The sequence below is a fragment of the Ovis canadensis genome, chromosome 12, assembly GCF_042477335.2.
Source record: "Ovis canadensis isolate MfBH-ARS-UI-01 breed Bighorn chromosome 12, ARS-UI_OviCan_v2, whole genome shotgun sequence".
NCBI classification, from domain to species: Eukaryota; Metazoa; Chordata; class Mammalia; order Artiodactyla; family Bovidae; genus Ovis; species Ovis canadensis.
In genome coordinates, this window is record NC_091256.1 from 60,868,801 (window position 1) to 60,889,418 (window position 20,618).

Below are 20,618 nucleotides of genomic sequence, written 5' to 3' on the forward strand. Positions count from 1 at the left end.
TTCCAACTCGTGCTTGGACTGCTCCAACATTACCCACATGCATTAGCGAGTTGAAGCCTGAATAGGGAGCCGCACTGCTGGCTGGACCATCCTCCCCCTGCCCCGCCCCCCTCCCCACCACACCCCAGCATTGGGTTGCAAGCCCTTGGATGGCCTCCTGGGCTCATGGTCTAGTGAGGAGATGAAGTCTAAAAGTCAAAGTAAGGCTTCTGTGGTGATCTGGTGGTTAAAAGTCTGCTGCCAGTGCAGGGGACACAGGTTCAATCCCTGGTCAGGAAAGATCCCACGTGCCGTGAAGCAACTAAGCCCACGAGCTACAACTACTGAGCCTGAGCTCCTAGAGCCCATGCTCCAAGAGAAACCACTTCAATGGAAAGCTCTCGCACAGCAAGTAGAATAGCCCCCACTCGCTGCAACTAGACAAACCCAGTGCACAGCAACAAAGACCCAGAACAGCCAAAAATGTAAGTAAATCTTTTTTTAAAAAAATAAATTTTTTTAAAAAGCTGAAGTAGCTTCATGTGGTGAAGGCTCACTTCTGGGCAGCAGACGCCAGGCAGGGCTCTGAAGGATGAAGAGGAGCCCTGGGAGTCCGGGAGACAAGGCGAGAAAGGTGTACAGTGAGGAAGAATGTGCGCTAAGCAGCGTGGCCGGGTCCACTCTTGGTGAGATCTGGAGGGGGTGGCAATGCTGCTGGTCATGGCCCAACCTGTAGAGGGGCTGGAGCAAAGGCAAACCACCTGCAGGGAAAAAATACTCACATCACATACATTAATATCCTGGAGCCAAAAGACATAACTGTTACAGTGTCTGCACTTAGTCGTTCAGTCATGTCTGACTCTTTGCAACCTCATTGACTGTAGCCCTTCAGGCTTCTCTGTCCATGGGGATTCTCCAGGTAAGAATACTGGAGTGGGTTGTCATGCCCTCCTCCAGGGGATCTTCCCAACCCAGAAACCAAACCCAGGTCTCCCGAATTGCAGGTGGATTCTTTACCATCTGAGCCACCAGGGAACTGTTACAGTAAGACAATCCAATTTGCAGAGATTCAAACAAATCTTTCAAACCCAAGATGCATAGACAGCACTGGCAAAACATCATGAGTCGACAGGGAAACCCAAACTGAAACCAACGGAACAGCCAAGATTAACGTCTGACCAAATGCTAACGAGCACACAGACCCATTGGGAATCTCAGCACTCCCAGGGATGAATGGAACATGGAAAGGCCACTTTGGGCCACGGATTGGCAAGTTGTTACGAACTTACAGACACACCTAACACAGGACCGGGCAATTCCCCTCCTGGGTAAGTAAGGAAGAGAAATGAGAAGACATGTCCACACCAGAGGGCTTGCCAGGTGGTCCTAGTGGTAAAGAACCCGTCGGCCGATGCAGAAGATCTGAGACACTTGTTTGATCCCTGGGTGGGGAAGATCCCCTGGAGGAGGGCATGGCAACCCACTCCAGTATTCTTGCCTGGAGGATCCCATGGACAGACGAGGCTGGAGGGTGACACACAGTCCATAGGGTGGCAGAGTCAGACACGACTGAAGCAACCTAGCCCGCATGCACGTCCACATCAGAACTTGTTTACAGAAGTTCAGAGCAGCTTTCCCAGTAATCACCAAGAGCCGGAAACCACCCAGACAGGTGAGTAGACACATAAAGCGTGGCATATTCGTACAATGGGACCCTACTCAGCAATAAGACAATGAATCTTGGTGCACACAGCATCAAAGGAACCCTGCAGTCACTATGCTGAGTGAAGAGCCAGGCTGCATGACTGCACTGCTGTGAAATCTGGGAGCAGGCAGACATCACCACAAGTGAAAGAGATCAGGGATGCTTGGATGGGGCTGGGGCCTGCCTGGAAAGGGGGCAGGGCTAGTGGTGAGGGCTGCCATGGCAATGTACCTGAGTCTGGAGGGTTTCAACAAGAAAAAATCATTTCTCACAGGTCTGGAGGCTAGAGGTCTGAGATCAAGGTGTCCAGGGTCGGCCTGAGGCCTCCCTCCTTGGCTCGCAGATGGCTGCCTTCTTGCCACATCCTCACCCACATCCCCCATGTCTCTCTTCTTAGGAGCACACCAGTCCCCTGGGACCAGCGCCCTTCCCTTCTACCCACCTCCTGAGAGCCTGTCTCCAGATGCAGCCACGCTGGAGGTCAGCACTTCAACACATGAATCCAGAGTAGATGGGACACAGGGCAAACAGACACAGAGCAGAATGCAATCCCCGAGGGCCACGAACTTTCTCCCTCGATTCAGTGCTGTCTGTGTCCCCAGCACCTGGCACCGAACAGAGACTCAGAACAAACCCGACGGGTAACAGTGAGGCCGAGGATAGCTGCTTGCCCGCCTGGCTGCTCTCCCAGTGAACAGAACAGCAGCACAGCACAGCCAATGCCCGCAAAGACACGTCGACCAGGTCTGACTGCAGACGGAACACAACTGCAGTCGGGCCACAGAAGTGACCCTGCTGATGCAGCGACTGCTGCTGCTTCCTGCCTCAGCCTCAGCTCCAGCCTCGCTCCACCCGCTCAGCGGGATGTACTGAGATGCTCCATCATCGACTTGCCTTGTCCCTGACAGTGAAACCTATCAGAGCCTCTGGGGCTCCCAGGCACAGAAGCCTTTCTGTGTGCACCATTTCTTGTTTGTAAGGAATAGACTCCAGCCTCTATGACCTTCCCTGAGTTTCAAAGAGCAGATTCAGACAGTTGCTAATCAGGGAAGGAAGGGGACAATGGAGGACAGTAACTGAGGCCCTGCCCGCACCCTGATCCTTATTAGCAATCCCACCCCTGAACCACTGCTGTAAAACTCCTCATCAAATCCCCCTGGGTGGGGACACCGTTTTTCAGGGAAGGCACCCACCATGGGCCCCTTTGCCTGATAAAGCTTCTGGATCTGGGGATGGGGGATGGAGGGATGGGAGTATGGGGGAGGGAGAAGGGCTGACACAGACAACCTCCACTTTCTTCTCTATCCTCTTCTGCAGGCTGTGAGTTTGGGGAACTACATGTTTCACTTTTACAAGAAAAAGGCTGATGAGGACATGGATTAACATTCGCTGCTGGTCAAGGCCAGGTGACCAGGACAGCCCTGGGAGCCCCATACTGTCCCCAGAAGGAAGCCTTGTCAGGTATCCCTTGCCTGCTGCACCCCCGACTCCCCACCCTCCACAATGGGCCCCCACTCCTCAGCCCTGGACTGTGGGATTCAGAAATGAATCAGGTCTAGTCCTGCCTCCAGGGGCCTGTCCAGCACTCTGTACACTCACGTGGCACAGCAGAGTTAGTCACCAAAAGGTGGAAAACACTGGGAGTCCAGCCACAGAGGAATGGCACCCCCATACAAGGGAGAGTTATTCATCCAGAAGAAGGGATAGAGCTCTGGCACCTGCCACAGTGTGGATGAACCTTGAGGACATGATGCTACGTGACAAGCTGACGTCAAGGGACAAGCACTGAATGACTCCAGTCACGTGAGTGTCTAGAGCAGCCAAGTCCACAGAGACAGCAGGTGAAGAGGGGGAAGGGGAGTGAGTGCTCAGTGGGGACAGAGTTTCTATGGAGATGATGAAAAAGTTCTGGAGACAGATAGTGCTGATGGCTGCACAACCATATTTATATCCTTAAGGTAGCAGAATTACACACTTAGAAATGGCTAAGGTGGTAACTTAAAGTATGTATGTATGTTTCATCACAATCTGAAATTAATGATTCAATAATGTTTTGTTTGCAAAGAAAGCAGGGGTGATCCTCGCGGTTTTGGAATGTTCTGCATCTGGACCCAATCAGCACCCCTAATCTGATCCCTGTACTATAGTTGGTCCCCCCACCCCCAACCGTGCCATGCAACATGCGAGACCAGGGGTCAAACCAACACCCCCTCACCCCTGCAATGAAAGCATGGATTCTTATCCACTGGCCGGCCAGGGAAGTCCCTCTGCACTATCGTTTTGTGAGGTGTTACTGATGGTGAAGGGTGCATGAGCTCCTTCTGTGTTGTTTCACACAATTCCCTGTGAATTATCTCCAAACAAAACCTCAACTAAAAGAATATAAATAAAAGGGAAGCATGTGAACTAAAGGTCTGCACACTACGTGCCGGAAGAGATGGCCAGTTGTCCAGCCTCCTGGGCTGTGGACCCTACACCTTTAAGGTGCCACCCCGGGGTGTTGCTCCAGCTTCCTTCCTTGGCCAGAAAAAGGAACCACTGCCTCCAGGAGGTGACGCTGGAGGGTGGGGCCCCGGGGCCTGGGAGCTGGTGTTGTCCACCTTCAAGAGCTATGGTTTCCTTTTTAAATGTGAACCATGATCATGTCCTTCCCCCAAACTGTTATCAGGACATTTAAAAGATGCTCACCCCGGCCTGTCTCCTTTGTTTCAATGTGGTCACGGGCTTCATTTCACAAAGAAAACCTGGGACATGAGGGGAATGTTGTGTGGCCACAGCCTGGTGAGAGGCTCCCCACACCCAACTCATGTGTTCCTGCCCTTCTGAACAGCACTTGTGAGGCAGCCCTGAGTCTCCACCACCTGTGCCGTGGACGTGGTCAACCTACCCCCACATTCTGCTGCTGAGATAGCTGACACATGACAAACTGGCTCCCTGGGTTCGCCAGCCAGCCACAATAACCCACTGCCCAACTGACCCAGAAGCAGAGGACCGTGACCACGGCCCCAGCCCCGCCCCAGGACCAAGGTCCCCAGAGAAGCTGGCGGGGAGGGGGGCCCTCCAGGGCCCAGGAACCAGGCAGTCACCCGCTCCACAGCTGAGGGTCTCTGCCTGCCTCTGATAGGGAAATTGGAGGGCTCTGAGCCAGTGGGCCTTACCCTGAGTCCAGGCTCCTCGGGCCTCCAGGAAGCCAAGCTCTGTTTAACCCACATTTATTAAACACCTACTGGATGCTGGGGAATGGGGCAGAGGGGGGGCCCATTGGTGGCTGCCCCTCCCCCAGAGGAGTGAACTGCTGGTAAGGGGAGTAACTGGAGCCTGAGCGTGGAGCAGGGGCTCAGAGGTGGGAACCTCCATTGGAGCGGGAGATGGTGCACAACCCCATCATCTGGAGCCACTCCAGGCACAGAGGCAGCCGCGCCATCCACGAGGCTGCTGCCCGCTGCTGTGGCCACCACCTCGGCCCGCTGACCATCTTCTCTAACTTCTGCTTGCTCTCCACATAGTTCACCCCTTTTCCAGAGCTTGACTGAAGTCCCGCCCAGGCGGGGGCAGCCCCTGGCTCTGTCTGCACCCGGCCTAGGGTGGACTTGGGCCCAGGGATCCTCCACCTCCACTTCTGCTGAGAAGCGAGGGAACTCAGAGTCCCTTCCCTTCTGGGAGCCGCCAGGCAGCAGGACCAGGCCAGGAGACGCCAGGGGGCAGCAAACCCCGGATCTATGCCCTGATCTCTCCTGGATGGGCTTTAGTCAAGGAGCAGGGGAGGGGCCTGGGGCCACGCTCCCTTTAAGATTGTGACCCCGCGTCCCCTCCCATACCAGTTCAGTGAGGGACACGGGCTGGGCCCAGGACCCGTGACTTCTCAGCCTTGCCGCCAAGGGAGGAGGGGGCTCTAATCGTGGGGAACAGATGGGGGCAAGATTGAGGGGTCCACGAAGACGTACCTGGGGGAGACCCAGTCCTCGCTCTACTCAGTAATGTTGGGTGGCCACCACAGGGGCAGAAAGGGAGCGAGAGAGGTTAGGGCCAGCCTCCACTGCTGAGAGGCACCAGCCCACCCCCACCCAATTCCCGGTGTGTCCTTTGCAGGGTCAGCAGGGTCACACTAGGGACGATCTGCTGTGAACTGGGGACAAGGTCGCTCTGGCTCAGAACCCACATCGAGGGCACCATAGGGAGCTCCCAGAGACAGGAGGCTCCCCCTAGGAGGCCTGGCTCAGGGCGGCCCCAGAAGACAGAGGGTCTTCTTTGTCCTTACAGGCTGAGGGAGTGGACTGGGCAATGACCACGGTTCCAGGGAAGAGGTCAGCAGGGCAGGGATCCAGCCCAGGACACCCTGGCACAATGCCCCACCCCTGGAGGCCCAGACCCCTCCCCATGCCCTGGGCAGGGACCCCAAATCTCAGGGGTGGTGGTCCACTTGAGGGTGGGGCAGAGACCCAGGTGGAGTCTGCAGACCAGGACCTTTATTCAAGCTCCACGTGGTCCAGTTTCTGAGACACATATGGTATGAACCCTGCACCTCTGCAATGCATACCCCTGTATCCCACAGGGATGGCACGCGCCCCTTAGCCCACTGATGTCCAGCAGGTGGACAAGCCCTTCAAGGGCACAGTACGCCACCACCTCACTCCCGCTCTAACATAAAGCATCTAGTCTTCTCCCAGCCTGAAAGAAGGAGAGGTGGAGCTGCAGGGCCCGGCTGGGAAGACCAGGCACGCCCGCCCCGACCCCACCCCACTCCCTGCCATGGACAAACTTGATCATTTACCGCCTTTGTAATATACAAAACCCTTGTCCCCAGCACTCCTCTTAAGGCCTGGGCACGGCCCACAGCGGACAGTGGCAGGCCGGGCTGCTCAGCCTTGGCGGGAAAAGGAGGGGAACCACATTGCCTTCTTCGGGAGGAGCACTGCAGCTGGCCATCACGGCTAAGCCCCGACCTGGGACCCTAGTGGGAGGAGGCCCTAGTGGGAGGGGAACCTAGTGGGAGGGGAGCCTAGTGGGAGGGGAGCCTAGTGGGAGGGGAACCTAGTGGGAGGGGAACCTAGTGGGAGGGGAGTGCGTGCGCCTGCGGCTCTGGGGCGGCGGGGGCAGGGGTTCTTCCGCAAAGCGCTCTGCCGCTCCACCTAGGTCTCCATCCACAGTTGGGGCAGGGAGAAGCCCGGAAGGCTTCTCGGAGGCCGCAGGCCACGCGTTCCCTGGATCCATCCGCAGTGTGAACAGTGTCAGGGAGAGTGAGCCCAGCTGGGGACTGCGTGGCGGGGAGCGAGGGCTGTCTGGGGCCCGACCTCCGGGTTTGGGTCGCCAGGAGGGACGCAAAGCGTACCAGGGATGGTATCACCGCCATCTCCAGCTCGTCCCTTCCCCGGCTCCGACCTGACCGAGCGCCGCGCAAACTGCTCGAACAGGAGGAAGAGCAGAGCGGTAGCGAGGTGTCCGCTGGACCCTGCAGGGACCCCCGGGGACGCCCTGCGCTGCACTCTCACCAGACTCGGATCAGGGTTCACTCTGGGGGTACTCACGGGGTCGCGCCAAGGGCTGGGGCGCCTGGTGCAGGAGGGCGGCAGGAAGGCGGTAGTGGCGGTGCTTTTATGGGACCGGGCTGGGACTAGGGTAGGGGGCCCAAGGGCAGGCACGCTTCCCCACCTCCCCACGCTCACTCAGCAGCCAATCGGAGGCCAGAGCTGGATGAAGCTAGGACGCCAGAGGCCGCTGGCTGGGATAAGGAAGTGCCTCCGCCCCCAGCATGTGGGGGTGTGGGCGGGGCGCTGGGAGACACGTGGGCGCAAGCTGACTATCTCTACTCCTGATACCGGTCCTCAAAGCCCCATGGCCCGGCCCCCAGCGGCCAGCAGCCTTGCAGGACTCAGGACCAGGGAAAGTGTCCCTCCCCGGGGTCTTGGCGTACGGATCAGTTCCTTCCCGGACACTGAGGACAGGCGTCCCCACTGGCCACGTTCTGGTCGCTGTCTGTCCACCAGTGACACATTTGGTCCCTCCTATGAACCTCTCCAGTGGCTCACACCTAACCCGGAGCTCTCCTAGACAGGGGACCTTCTGGAGAAGGCCATCCTCACTGGGCGACAATTGGTGCAGGGTCCCCAGAATGTGGAGCCCCATGGAGACACGGCCTGAATCAGAAAAGGGTCCTACCAGCTGGGCTGCACCGAGAGGCCATTGCCTCTGCCCCAGAGAGTTCCCACACTCCCCCCTGCTTTTGAGAAGCCAGCCTCCAGCTGCCACCTCCTCTGGGAAGCTCCCCTGGCCTCCCCAGGCTGGTCCTTGTCTGATGTGCACTGGGTAGTTAATTCCTGAGGCCAGGTACCCTGCCTCCCCTCCTCCCTTACCCCACACCCTGCTTCCTCCAGGACTTGGTATTTTGAAACATCTGAATTTAGGGGGCTCTTACAGCAGCCCAGGGAAGTGGCAGTGCTGTCCCACATCTCAGATGAGGAAGCTGAGGTCAAGATGGAGGCTGTGCCCAGCCTTCTGCCTTCTCCATGTCTCCCTCTTGTCACCTGCATGGTGTGGCAGAATGGGGTTGGGGCAGGTGGGGGTGTCTAAGTAAAAAGGAGGTGAGAGCAGCAAGGCTGTGTGCCAGCGGGTGATGGTGATCTGAGGCCAGTGGGGGAGTGGGAGAGGGCAGGCTGGTGGCGAGGCAGGCATAGCAGCGGGAGTGTGCCGGTCCAAGGGAGAAGGCCAAGGATGAGTGACAGGTCTGAGAACCATGCCAGCTTCCAGCAGAGGGAGGGGAGGGGCGGGTGGCTGGCCTGGGTGGCCCCATAGGGCTCTCCCGAGTGCCCAGCCCCAGGGACCTCCCAGCCCCCGGTGGTCAGTGGGCAGGCGCCGCCTCAATGGTTGCGAGCTCTGCCTGGGGGTGGCCAGGTAGGCTGCACTGCGCCTCTGCTCACCCCACCCGCCGCCGGGCCCTGAAAGGCTGGGAGCCTTTTGTGGGAGAGCAGCTGGCGGCCGGCCTTTATGTGGGGCTGTGGGAAAGTCCGCGGCCAGCCTCTCACAGCCTCTCAAAGGCAGGGATTATCTCGGGGCCTGCAGGACACTCTCTCAAGGACATCCCTCCCGGCGGGGGTGGGGGCAGGGCGCCTCTGCAGAGGTCCTGTCCGCCAAGCCCTGGCCCCACAGCCCCTTGGACAGGAAGGATCCCTGAGCGGGGGAAACCCTGACGCCCCGCTCCCTGCCCCCAGCCGTCCAGCTGCCAGGCTCAGAACTGCCTGCCACATGAGATGGGGTTTTCAGGGAGCCCCCCTCTACCCTGCCCCTCAGGGCTCTCCCCTCGGATTGTCCAGGTCCCTGGCCCTTCAGGGGCTGGTCAGCAGAAGGGTATGCTTGGGGCTGTGCCCACCCTGGGCTGACTCAGGGCAGGCCCAGGGTGGAGGTCAGGGGGCCTGAATGGGGAGAGTGGGGCACACTTATTTAGCGCCTACGGCATGCAGACTAAGCAGGACATGCAGCCTCTCCCTGGAAATTGCTTGGAATCCTGAGAGGGAGGCAGGCCCACCTGTGCTCTACTGGACAGAGGATAGACCAGCCCCGCCACTGCTGAGGTCACATTGTCCTGGGTGCTCCTTGGCCCTGCACCCAGCCTTTTCCTGTTCCATCAGGTGGCTTTTACGTGGCCCACATGTGGGCAGGGATCACCAACCCAAGAAATGGAACCAAGTGGGGTGGTTAGAAACAAAAGCATTAGTGCCAGCCGTGCCTGCATGGCCACCTGAATACTCTGCCTTTATCCCCTCCCTTCGTCCTCAGCATGGTCTTGCGATGGACTGTTAGCCCCATTTTACAGATGAAGAAACTGAGGTCTACTACTAAGTGGTAGTAGTAGTCACAGTGCCTGGGTTTGAGTCCTGAGCCCACAGCCCTGTCCTGAGGCCATGCTGCCCCCAGAGGCTCTCTGATGGGTGCATCCAAGAGGTAGCAATCCTAAGGGCTGGGGAGGGGAGGCAGGCATCCCCCTTGTCCCCTCGTCATCCTAGCAGTGCCAGGCTGGGGCATGCATGGGACACCCTGGGGGCTGTGAGACAGGAAGGTGATGCCAGGCCAGATGTGTGGCCTTCCAGCTACTGCTGCTTCCTCAACCTTCAAAGGCAGCCCCGGGCCCCGCCCTGCTGGGACGACTGCTCCCCAGATGGCCTCTGGGTCCGCAGCCCCGCACACAAAGCCCGGCGGCCCGTGTGAATGAGTTTGTCGCCGGGCACGCGCCTTTTGTGCCGGATGAATGTCCCCAGCAGGGGGCGGGGTGTGGGAAGCCACCCGGAGCGGGCCTCCCGCCCAAATTCCCGCGGACTGGGGGTGGGCAGGGCTGCGGGGCTGCTGCTCAGAAAAAGCCCCAGAGCCAAGAGCCGGCATCAGCCTTGGGCAGCACAGGCTCCCTGCCCACAGGCCCCCCGGCTTTCTCAAGTAGCATCTGACGAAGGGGGTCCACAGGGCTGGCGAGACCACTGGGGTTCCCCTGTCTTGTTCCACACGCAGGGAAACCAAGGAGCTACTGGGTGAACCCAGGGGGTCGCCTGCTGGACACCTGTGGTTGAGACCAGGAGCCGTCTGAATCCCAGAGGCTAGAAGTGGGACACCGAAGGTGGGGTCACTGCCAGACCTGGGCAAACCAGAGAAGGGAGCCCAAACCTCTACCTTAGTGGAGACCCCATGGCCAGGCTCTGGGCACTCTGCCTGGCCTTTAGCCACCACTTTAAGTAGCTGGGGGTGGGCAGGCTTGATCTTGCCCCCTCCCCTAAGCTTTTGGCTGGCTGGGAGCCCAAGACTGGTTTGGCTAAACTTGCCTTCACCTGTGAACCAGGCATCATGTCCCCTGCCCCACTGAGTGGGTCCAAGGAGACTCCCCAGCCCAGTGGCTCAGGGAGCACCAAGTGTGCCCTGGGCCACTGCTAAGCCTCACTGAGGGGTCCCCTCAATGGGCTGGAAGCCTGGAGCCCCTGGCATTGGGCTCTGACTGCCAGTTATAACATGGGGTCTGCAGGAGGTGGGAGCCAGCAGGTACCCACAGGGAATGCTGATGAAGTAGTTTGGCATCAGGGCAGGGATCCTGTGGGGGGATTGGGAAGGAACTGAGGGTCCAGGGATCAGGGAGGAATGACCAAGAAGGATGTGGAGCCTCACATCTGTGATCCCCATAATACCTGAGAGCAGAGGGTCCCAGCCGGAACAGTACCTGCAGAGCTGGATTCGTTTCTCCTTTCAGCCATCATAGGATAGGGGGATGAGGCTGAGTGAGGCAAAGAGAAAGGATTTCGAAACTCAGTGCCCCAGAACTGCAGGTCTCCTTGGCATTCCTCCATAATTGATCCAACAGCAGGCAGGCCCCAGAGGGCCTGCCTAAAGCCCCCTTCCTCTGAGCTGTTGCCCCCTATATTTCCCATCCCTCAAGCCCCCAGTGACCTAAGCACAAGGCAGGGGAGCACCTTACAGATCAGCAAGACCAATCCAACCATCAGTGGGGACACCAAGGCCCAGAGTTGGACTGCTGGTGGGTGGAGGAAGGGGTTGGACAAGGCAGCCTAGGGCCCCCAATGAGCCCTTGGGGGCAGCCATGTGAGAATTAACTTTAGCCGGGGAAGGCGGGGGTGGGCAGAGCTGGGTGCTTTTAGCACAAAACGGATCTTCTCTGTGGTACACAACAGCACCTGTGCTTGGGCATGGACTCCTCCCAATGAGTGTGAAGGGGAAGATTCCCCCTCTCCCCCACCGGGCAGTGGAAGACATGCAAGTGGGGTCTAGGAGCTGAGTGACTGCCGTGGTGCTTTCTGCTGCCCCATCTGCCGTAACCCAGTGTCCAGTCTGGTCTCAGCCACAAACTGGGCCTCAGTTTGCATACCCGTACAATGGGCATGAGGGCTTCCCAGGTGGCACTAGTGGTAAAGAATCCGCCTGCCAATGCAGAAGATTTAAGAGACCGGAATTCGATCCCTGGGGTGATCCCTGAATCAAGAAGATCCCCTGGAGGAGGGCATGGCAACCCATTCTAGTATTCTTGCCTGGAGAATCCCATGGACAGAGGAACCTGGCACACACAGTGGCCATGAAAACCCTCACCCTCAGCAAGGTGCCCCTCTGAGTGGGGCTCCCACACCAACCCCAGAAGCAAGAGGGATGCAGTGGGGGGCAAGACCTATTCCTGAGCTGGGGGTGGGAGGCTGGTAAGGATAGCAGTTAACACAGCGACGATGTGGTGGGTGCCGTTCCTGACTGCAGGTGACCGAACCTGCCCTACAGTAAATATGTCAGGGTTTAGAGGCCTGCGGTTCACCCACTCTGGTCAGCCTCCATCCAGGAGAACATCACTCCTTATAGTAATAGCAGAGGGATCGTCTGGCTGTGGTCCAGTAATATTTTATTTCTGGATGCTGAAATTTGAATTCCATCTCATTTTCACGTGTCTCAAAATATTTTTCTTCTTGGGATGTTTCTTTCAAGGATTTAAACATGTAACAGCGCTCTTCTCAGAAGGCATGAAAATGGCGGAGGGCCGCGGCCCGCCCCTATCCAGCACGCCAAAACCTAGTAGGTGGGCGCAGGCATCCTCCCTGCTTTACAGATGAGGAGACCGAGGCACGGTAGGGTTCAGGCTACCCGGTGAGGGCCGCCAGGAGTCCTCCCGCTCCGCCCGGCCCGCGAGCTCTCCACGGACGCGGGCAGCCCCGCGGGAGCTCCGTGCGTGCCCATCAGTGCCCCTCCCCGCGGGCGGGCTGTGGGTTCCCACTGCCCGGCGGTTCCCACACTGCGCGGCGGCGGCGGAAGCGTGCCTGCTCCCCCGCCCCCAGCCTCCCGGCGGCATTAGCGCCGGGGTCTGCCCCTGAATGAATGAGGGCGGCCGCGGGGGGCGAGGGGGGGGCAACTCCCAAAAGACCATCTGGCTCAGCCTTATAATAGAGCAATAAAGGGCTTGTCTGCCTTTCAGAGGTTGGGAACGAGCTGCTCTCTGACACCGCGGGGTTTTTAACCAGCTGGGGACAGCGACCTGGCCCTGCCCTGGCCTCGAGGGGCGGGGGCTGGGCGCGGCCACGTGGGCCCGCGCGGCCCCTAATCCCGAGGCGCCGTGAGACGCACGGCTCCCGCGTTTTCCCACCGCCCACCTCCGCGCGTCCCTGTGGCCACCCCCCTGCGCCCACCTCCCCACCACCACCTTACACCTGGAAAACTGAAGCCCAGGAAGTAGGGGCTGATGGAGCCCGAGATCTGTGCCCCTGTCTGCCAAGTCTGCCGCGCAGCTCTTTTGGGAACCTGGGGCCTGTTTGGTCCGCAAAATCCGGGGGTGGTCCCCAAGTCTACAGTCCCTGGCTGACCCCCCACCCCCTCATGAAATGCAGGGGTCCCTCAGATCTATGGACACCTTGCTTCAACCCCAGGATTGAGCATAACCTTGATGAGATGAAAGAAAGGGGTAAGAGGTGGGGGAGGCCAGGCAGCCATCCAAGGGCAACTTTTGGGGAGGGTCCAAGCTCCGGGATCCCAGAATATGATCCAGTTATCAGGTTTATGACCTGACCCAGCCCTTTTGGCCACCCTCAGTTAGCTCCAGCAACCTGGAGCCAGTCCCCTGCCTCAGGTGGTCTTGGCAGAGAAAGCCCATCCTACACAGGTAAATCAAGGCACAGAAGGCAAGAGCAGAGCCCAGCCTCGGCCTAGACACACCCTGTGCCCATCCTGCCCAATCCCTCCTCCCCCAAAACCAGCTCCCCCTAGTGTACTACTGAAATGCCAAAGGGAAAGAGACCATCTTCTGGGTGGGGGGGTACACAGGCAGGGGCAGTACAGACCCCAGAAACTGGGAGCTGGCTACAGAGTTGCCCCCCCCCACAGGATGGGCAACTTGGTCCCACCCAGCACCTGGGATGAGGGCCGAGAATGGCCTTGTCTGTGCCCCCAGCAGTGCCCCTAGAAACCACCCCACTTTGGATAGGGGTTTCAGTGGGTCTCTGGGCACCCAGCCTGGAGAACTTTGAGCCTGGGGAGAAACTGCAAGGCACTGACTGAGAGCCTGACCCCCAGAAGCAGGCTTGGGCAGGGGCTCTGTGGCCTTAGGGCGTGGGAGCAAAGGGTGGGTAGAGAGGGGTGCAGAAGACAAAGCCGCCAGCCCCTGCTTCAGCCCCTGGAGCTGCCACCTCCTCTGACCTGCGGGCAGGAGGAGCTGCAGGGCCCCGGCTGTCTGGCTCGGTCTGCGGCCTTGGGCCAGACCTCTCCTCTTTCAAAGCCTCAGTTTCCTTATCTGTGCAATGGACATGATAATAATCATCCTTGGATCCCAGAGTCAGACACCAAGCCTTTCCTCTGGGGCTTGGCGTGGGGTGGGCGCTCAGGAAATGCTGGCTTTACTTTAGTGCCCTGTGAGCTGGAGTGGCCCGGCCTCCAGGTTGACTGGAGGAGGAGGTGTGGAGAGAGTATGGCAGACCACCCCCCTTCCCGGATCACCCCCTGCAGCCTGCTTTCTGTCCTGGAGCAGAAGGGGGTAACCCCTGGAATCCCCACCCAGCAGCACCCAGAATTGGCCAAGAAGCTGTCTGTGGAACCCCAATTGCCCTGGGGAGAGGGCTGGGGACCCCCTTTCTGCAACCTGGCCTCTATTATGGGGGCTCCAGGCTGAGGGACAAGAGGAGGCATCTGTGCGCCCCCTCCACCCCGGGCCTCGGGTTTCCTGCTGTTTGAAAGCATCCCCTCACCCGCCATCCCAGACTTCCAGTCCACCTCCCGGGTCCAGCATAACCCAGGAGCGCTGGTCCTGAGCTCTGAGTGTCGTGCTTGGGGAGAGGCCTCTCTCCAGACACACTGAACCCTCAGCCCCTTCTGAGCTCGGGGGGCTGACTGACCCGCCATGTGGCCTGGTACCACGGCCCAGTCCCAGGTAGGATGGTGGTGGACCATGGCACTCTCAACACCTCAGTTTCCCCTGTGAGATAGGGATAATCTTTCCTGCCTCTAAATGTTGCTGGAGGCCTGGCTGAGCTGTGGTGCCGCCCTGGGGAGGGCACTGACCCCCAGACAGTGAGGAAGGGGGCTGCTAAGAGACAAGGTCTTCCCACACCCACCCGGGGCCCCGAGTTCACCTACTTCAGGAGGGGGCGCCCAGAGTAGCATCCAGCCCAATTCAGGTCCTCCTCCAGTTGGGGCCCCTAATGCCAGGCTGCAGGAGGGAGGAGAGGATGCCTGAGGTGCGTACACACGCTGACCTACCAAGGGAAGCAAGCCAAGCTGAGAGGCTGGGGGCAGTGCCAGGCCCTTTACCTCCAGAGCCCAGGCATGCGTGCATATCCATGGGTGTACATGCCAGGGCACACATGCATGGCACACACATGGGAAAGCCTGCTCCAGCCAGACCTGGAGACTTCCCATCCCTGCCTTGCTCACCCCCAAGTCCGTATCCCCCCAATCTCTTTACCTGGATAAAGCTTCTCAGAATTCCTTACCAGGTACACAGCTAGTCTCCCTTCAAGGACCTCCTTGGGCACTGCCTCCTCCATGAAGTCCTGCCTTGGTATCCCCACCTTCCTCTTCAGCCCTCTAAATCCAGGGCTCTTCTGAAAAATGTCAGTGTCTCAAGCTTTCCCCAAGACTCCCCATGCTCCCTGGGGCCCTGAGTGAGCCTAAATGTGCCCATTTAGAAATTATACAAGCAGCTGATGCTCCTTCCAGAAAATCTGAAGAAAGCAGACAGAAGAAAAACTAAGTTTCTGGCCCCAAACTGTCAGCATTTGGGAAGTTTCCCCCGCCTCTCTGCTAATGTCAGGTGGACATTCTTTCTTCCCTGTAACTCCACGGTAGGCTAACTACTCCCTCAAAGTGACCTCCTACGTGTAAGGTCTCCCAGCCCCAATTTTAGCCCCACTCCAGCCCCAGGACAGGGGCCAGGCCTCAGTCCCCTCGCAGGCCAGGTGCATCATCCAGGTGTCTCCTCCCAGGGAAAGAAAGGGAAGGATCCACAGTGGGAAGAGGGGAGAAGAGCCCCCTCTCACATCCAGTTCTCTGGTCTGGTTCTGGGAGTGCGGGGAGCTAGGGTGGAAGAGAGCAGACAGTGGAGGAGCGGGTGCTCCCGCGCCCCAGAGCACTCCTCCCCCAGAGCGCCTCCACCACAGTGCGGCCACGCAGCCAGAGGTTCCCACACTCCGGACCCTCTGCCTTCAAGCCACAAAGGCAGCCCGCGTGCCTCGCAGCCTGCCTGGGAGCTGCGCCCGCCCTTTGTCCAGAGTTGTGGCCACCCGCCATCTGGAGTGTGGCTCCAGCCAGGGGATCCAGGGAGCAATCATGTGCCCCTTCGCACACAGCCGGGGGTAATGGAGGGGGAAGTATGTTGCCTCTCCCCAGTCCCATCTCCACAGCAGGCTCCACTCACGTCTGCGCCCCAGGCCCCCAGCCTTGACTCTGTACTCCTTCCCCTCCGCAACCCCACCTCCGCAGGTCCAAGTCTCAGCTCCCACCCTCACCCTCCGTGTGGCCTCAGCAACCTCTCAATGTGCCTATGGGCTCTCCCCGCCTTGTGCCTAGTAATAAATGCTCAGAAACATGGACTCACCACTGTCACCATCATGTCAGCTGTCCCTGAGTTCATGGGACCACGGGCAAAATTCAACCTCTATGACCCCCTGGCTGCTGCCTGTCAAACAGGGAAGGGACAGTCCCCTCCCTGGGCAGTCCTAGGGAGGCCAATTCTTGTTCCTTGTGCGGCGCTTAGTGGATGCTGAGAAACGGAAACTGTTGCCCCCACCGAGCACCGCTTGGATCCCCAGAGACCCCAGTGCCCTCCCCACCCCTAGACAGACTCAGCAGCCTGCAGACCCCGGCCATCCACGGCCCCCAGGGGCCTGCCTGGCTGGGGGTGACTCTGAGTGGCAGCCTTGTCCCTTCACACCTGGGGAGATGAGCCGGGCGCCTCCCTGCTGTCCTGGGTGCTCTCTCAGGGATCACAGCAGGTGGTCCAGGTGGTGATGGAGGGCTGGCCGGGGACTCGCTGGAAGCCACTAGACAGTAGGAGGCGGCACAGCACTTGCTGTGTTTGGATGGGCCCAGGGCGAGGGCCATGGCACAGAACAACCCCGGTGGCACCCATCTCTGCCCTGTGCACAGCCTGGGGTCCTTGTGGTGGCCCTGGATGTGGGGGCACCACTGTGGATGGTGGAATCCCTGCTTTCCCAGAAGGCCGGCCTTGCTCCTCACCTGCCCCAGCCTGCCCACTCCCCACATGCCAAGGAGGAAACCCTCCAGTACCTGAGACACTGGGGCTTCATACAGCCCTGTGGACGGCACAACCTGTTAGGGAATCTGGCCCCAGGCAGGGTAGAGGGGCAGTCTGGAGCTGGGCAGAGACCAGTGGGTATGGCAGTGTCCCCTCCAGACCAGTCCTGCCTGCAGGGCACTGGGAGGTCCAGGGCAGAGTCGCCTGGGGCCAAATACAAGGCTGGGCCAGAGTGAATGTGCGGCTCTTCTTCAAGCAGTCCTCCTTGTTCATATATATTTTTAAACTGTGATAAAATACACATAACACTAGAGTACCGTCTCAACCATTTTTAAGTGCACAGCTCAGCAGCATTGAGCACATTCCCGTTGTTGTGCAGCCGTCCCCATGTCTCCAGAAATGGTCTCACCTTCCCAAATCAAAGCTCCGTCCTCATCAAACTCTCACTCCCCACACCTTCCCCCTCCCCCGGCCCCCACACTCCTACTTTGTGTCTCTGTGTCTTTGACTCCTCCAAGGACCTCAGAGACGTGGAGTCACATAGGATGTGTCCTCCTGCGTCTGGTTTATTTCACTCAGCTTCATGTGCTAAGGTCCATCCACACTGGAACAGGTGTCAGGACCTCCTCCCTGTTTAAGGCTGGACCATATTCTGTCATGTAGATGAACTACATTTTGCTTATCCATTCATCCACCGATGGACACAGGTCGTTTCTACCTCTTGGTAATTGTGAATATGCAGCTGTGAACGTGTTTCAAAGGGCTTCCTTGAGACCCTTCTTTCTACTATTTTGGGTACAGAGCACGAGTGGAATTGAGGGGTCACGTGGTGATTCTGTGTAACTTTGGAGGAACTGCCACACTATTTTCCACACCACTTGCACCATTTGCCTTCCCAATGAGAAGACCTCCCTTGACACAGGGAGCAAATGCCCCTGGAGCACACACACCCTCCCCCACCCCATGGTGCCCTTGGCTTTGCAGTCAGCCTGGGAGGGGTGGACTTGGGGTGTGGGTTACTTAGAAATGGGCTGTGGTCCTAGATTACCGCATTCTAACATAATCACACCCAGCTAGTGTGTTTGGCCTGAGCCCCCACATCCACAGCAAGGTGCCTCAGTCCTCAGTGGTTGTTCCAGACATCCCATCCCAGACTTAGTGAGCCCTCCAGGATGGCAGCAAGACAAGCTCCCCTCTCTCCTCCTCAGCTGCTGGGGGCCGCCGAGGTGAAGGATCTGACCCCCTCCACACCCTGGGCTGCCTCTGCGGTAAGACTGCCAGCCAGGAGCAGCCCTGGGTTCTCCCCCTGCCCCCAAACCCTCCCTCCTCGGCAGCCCCCCCAGGCTTCTGGGCCACTCACCTCGGACGTGTGAGCCGGGAGCCCAGCGACTTTCCCACACTTTGGCCCCATTCACAGTGTTAAGCGGCCCACAAAGGCCAGGCGTGTGCCTCAGAGGCCGCACTGCCATCTGGCCCACACGCGGGGAGGGAGCCAGCGAGCCTTTCATCCGGCCGGGCTGAGATTTAACACCATTCATTTCATATTTCCCACAACTCAAAATTGGATCAAAGCTACTCCTGTCAGGGGGAGGGGGTGGAGGGAGGGAGGAGGCAGCTCCCCCACAGACCACCCGCTACCCTCACCTCCACCCCGGCCCACTGCAGGTGGGCATACAGTCGGGGTGGTGGGGGCTGGACCACTTCTGCTGGCACGTGTCTCCTCTGGGCCAAAAGCTGCCTTGAGGGAGGCAGCCAGGGCAGGGCACACCCCCCCAGACAACTGCCCCTCCGAAGCCAGGAGGCAGGGGACGGGTCCCAGCTTGGGTGCTGCTCTCAGTTCTGGGCAGGACTCTGGGGCGCCACTGCCAGCAGCCGGACAGTCAGGCATACGTGGGCTCAGGTGGGGGCTGCAGCCAGGGCCCACCGCTTACTCCTGCGTTCCCTTTTCCTGGCCAAGCTCCTCCTTGGCACAGGGTGCTGGGCTGGCAGGGTGTGGGAATGGGGACATGGGAGACTCAGCCACTCTGCTCTCCATCCACAGCCTGGCCCCCAGGGAGTCCATAAGCAGGCCAGCCGCCCAGCACAAGCCCTACTTTGGCTGAGCGTCACCAGGTCCCCCTTGAAGCCTGTGGGAGCTGCCAGATGGGCTGTGGAGCAAAGTACAGAGCACATGTCCTCCACACACCCACCCTCATTTTGCTCAGGTACCCTCTGCCCTTTGGCATCAACCAGATATGGCCAGATATCTGTGGCAGGGGTCCCCCTGCTTAAAGAGGAGCCCAGGCCCAAGGCGGGAACCTCAGGGTCACCTGCCTCCTACAGCTAACCTGGGCCTGTGTCCCCTTAAGGAGAGGTGCTTCAGGGGAGAAGCAGGTGCCAAAGGGTGAAGTTGGGCTGCCTTCTATCTCGATCCAAAGTCACCTGACATTTCCACCCCCAGAGCCCCTCACCTAATCCATCCGAGGGGTGACCAGGGGCTCTCAGGGCTGTCTTGGGCTGACTCCAAGCCAAGCTTGCCCACTATCTTCCTGCTTCCTGGATAGGCCCCTCTCTGAGTCACCAAAGGCTTCCTGTGCTATGGACTTCTTGAGCAGGTCCACCAAGCAGGCCACTCCAAGCTGCGAGTCCCTGCCAAGAACTTTGTTAGGCCCCTGTGATTCCCAGCCGCACTCAGAGGTGGCTGCTGTCCAGGGAACTGTGCTCCTGGACTTGAACTCCAGCTAATGCGCCCTGATGCCAACTGCTGGCTCCCAGGGCTGAAGCCCTGCTCCCCCTTGGACCTTCCTGAATCCTGCCCTGCCCCTAGAAGGCAGCCCCAGCCCCACTCCCTCGCTCAGTCCCTACAGAATGGGATTCCTGGCTGCAGAGAATCAGAGGACAGTGACTGTTCTGGGTGGAGGTGCTCCAAGCAGCCACTCCCCTAGGGACCCAGGGTAGGGCTGGCCCCCAAGTCATCACTGGCCCTCAGCTGGGCTGACCAGAATCAGCGGTTCCGCTAGTGGGGCTGAGCTGGTACAGCATTCGTGTGCGCTCCAGGCAGGGGCCTCATGTCTGCCTCCTGGCACCCCTTCCCCACCACTGGGAAAATGCTTAAGGACAGCAGACCTTACAGGTGCCCATAGGGCTGAAATAGGACAGCATGTGGCTGAGGCTTTCCCCCCTGTCCCATGGGAGCAGTGACCACACACCTGTAAGGAGCATGCCTGGAGCCACTGTGACCGCCAGCCAGATGGGGGTGGGGTGGGGCCATGGCGGCCACCTGTTGGTTCAGAGCACCCCAGATGCTACAGCCTGATAAGCTTTAGCTCCCCAGAGGAGGGGGCGCAGAAGCTCTTGGAAGGCATCTCAGGGACTCTGGCTCCCTGAAGCTACCCAAAGCCCAGCCTAGGAGGCGCAGCAGCCCATTTCCCAGCTCTTGAGTCATATGTCCCAGGTGACAACCTGGGGACTTGCCACATACGCCAGTAGGTCTGATAATGAGAGCCCCTCTTCCACCTGAGCAGAGGGAGGTGGCTGTGTCTGCTTCCTCCATTCCCCCTCCCCTGAGGGCAGCAAGTCCCTGCTTGGGAGGGTGTCCAGCCCTCTGGAAGCTGCCGCACTTGTACATTCTAGAGCTCTCTCCCTATCCACGCTCCTGTCCTCTGCAAGCCAGCAGCGCGGAGTCGCTGGGGAGGGGGCAGTAGGGAGAGAAGGGGGCTGTGGAGGCGAGGGGCGGGGAGGGCGCCGCTCCTT

At 59.2% G+C, this 20,618-nt stretch overlaps 1 long non-coding RNA gene across 1 annotated transcript; it reads right to left on the reverse strand.

The window, feature by feature from the left end:
• Positions 1 to 463: 463 nt before the first annotated feature.
• On the reverse strand, positions 464 to 7,389 carry LOC138416120 (uncharacterized). The gene is made up of 2 exons (XR_011247550.1): positions 7,210 to 7,389; positions 464 to 740 (listed from the first exon to the last, which is right to left on the reverse strand). It is a non-coding gene; the product is annotated as an uncharacterized lncRNA (long non-coding RNA).
• Positions 7,390 to 20,618: the final 13,229 nt, after the last annotated feature.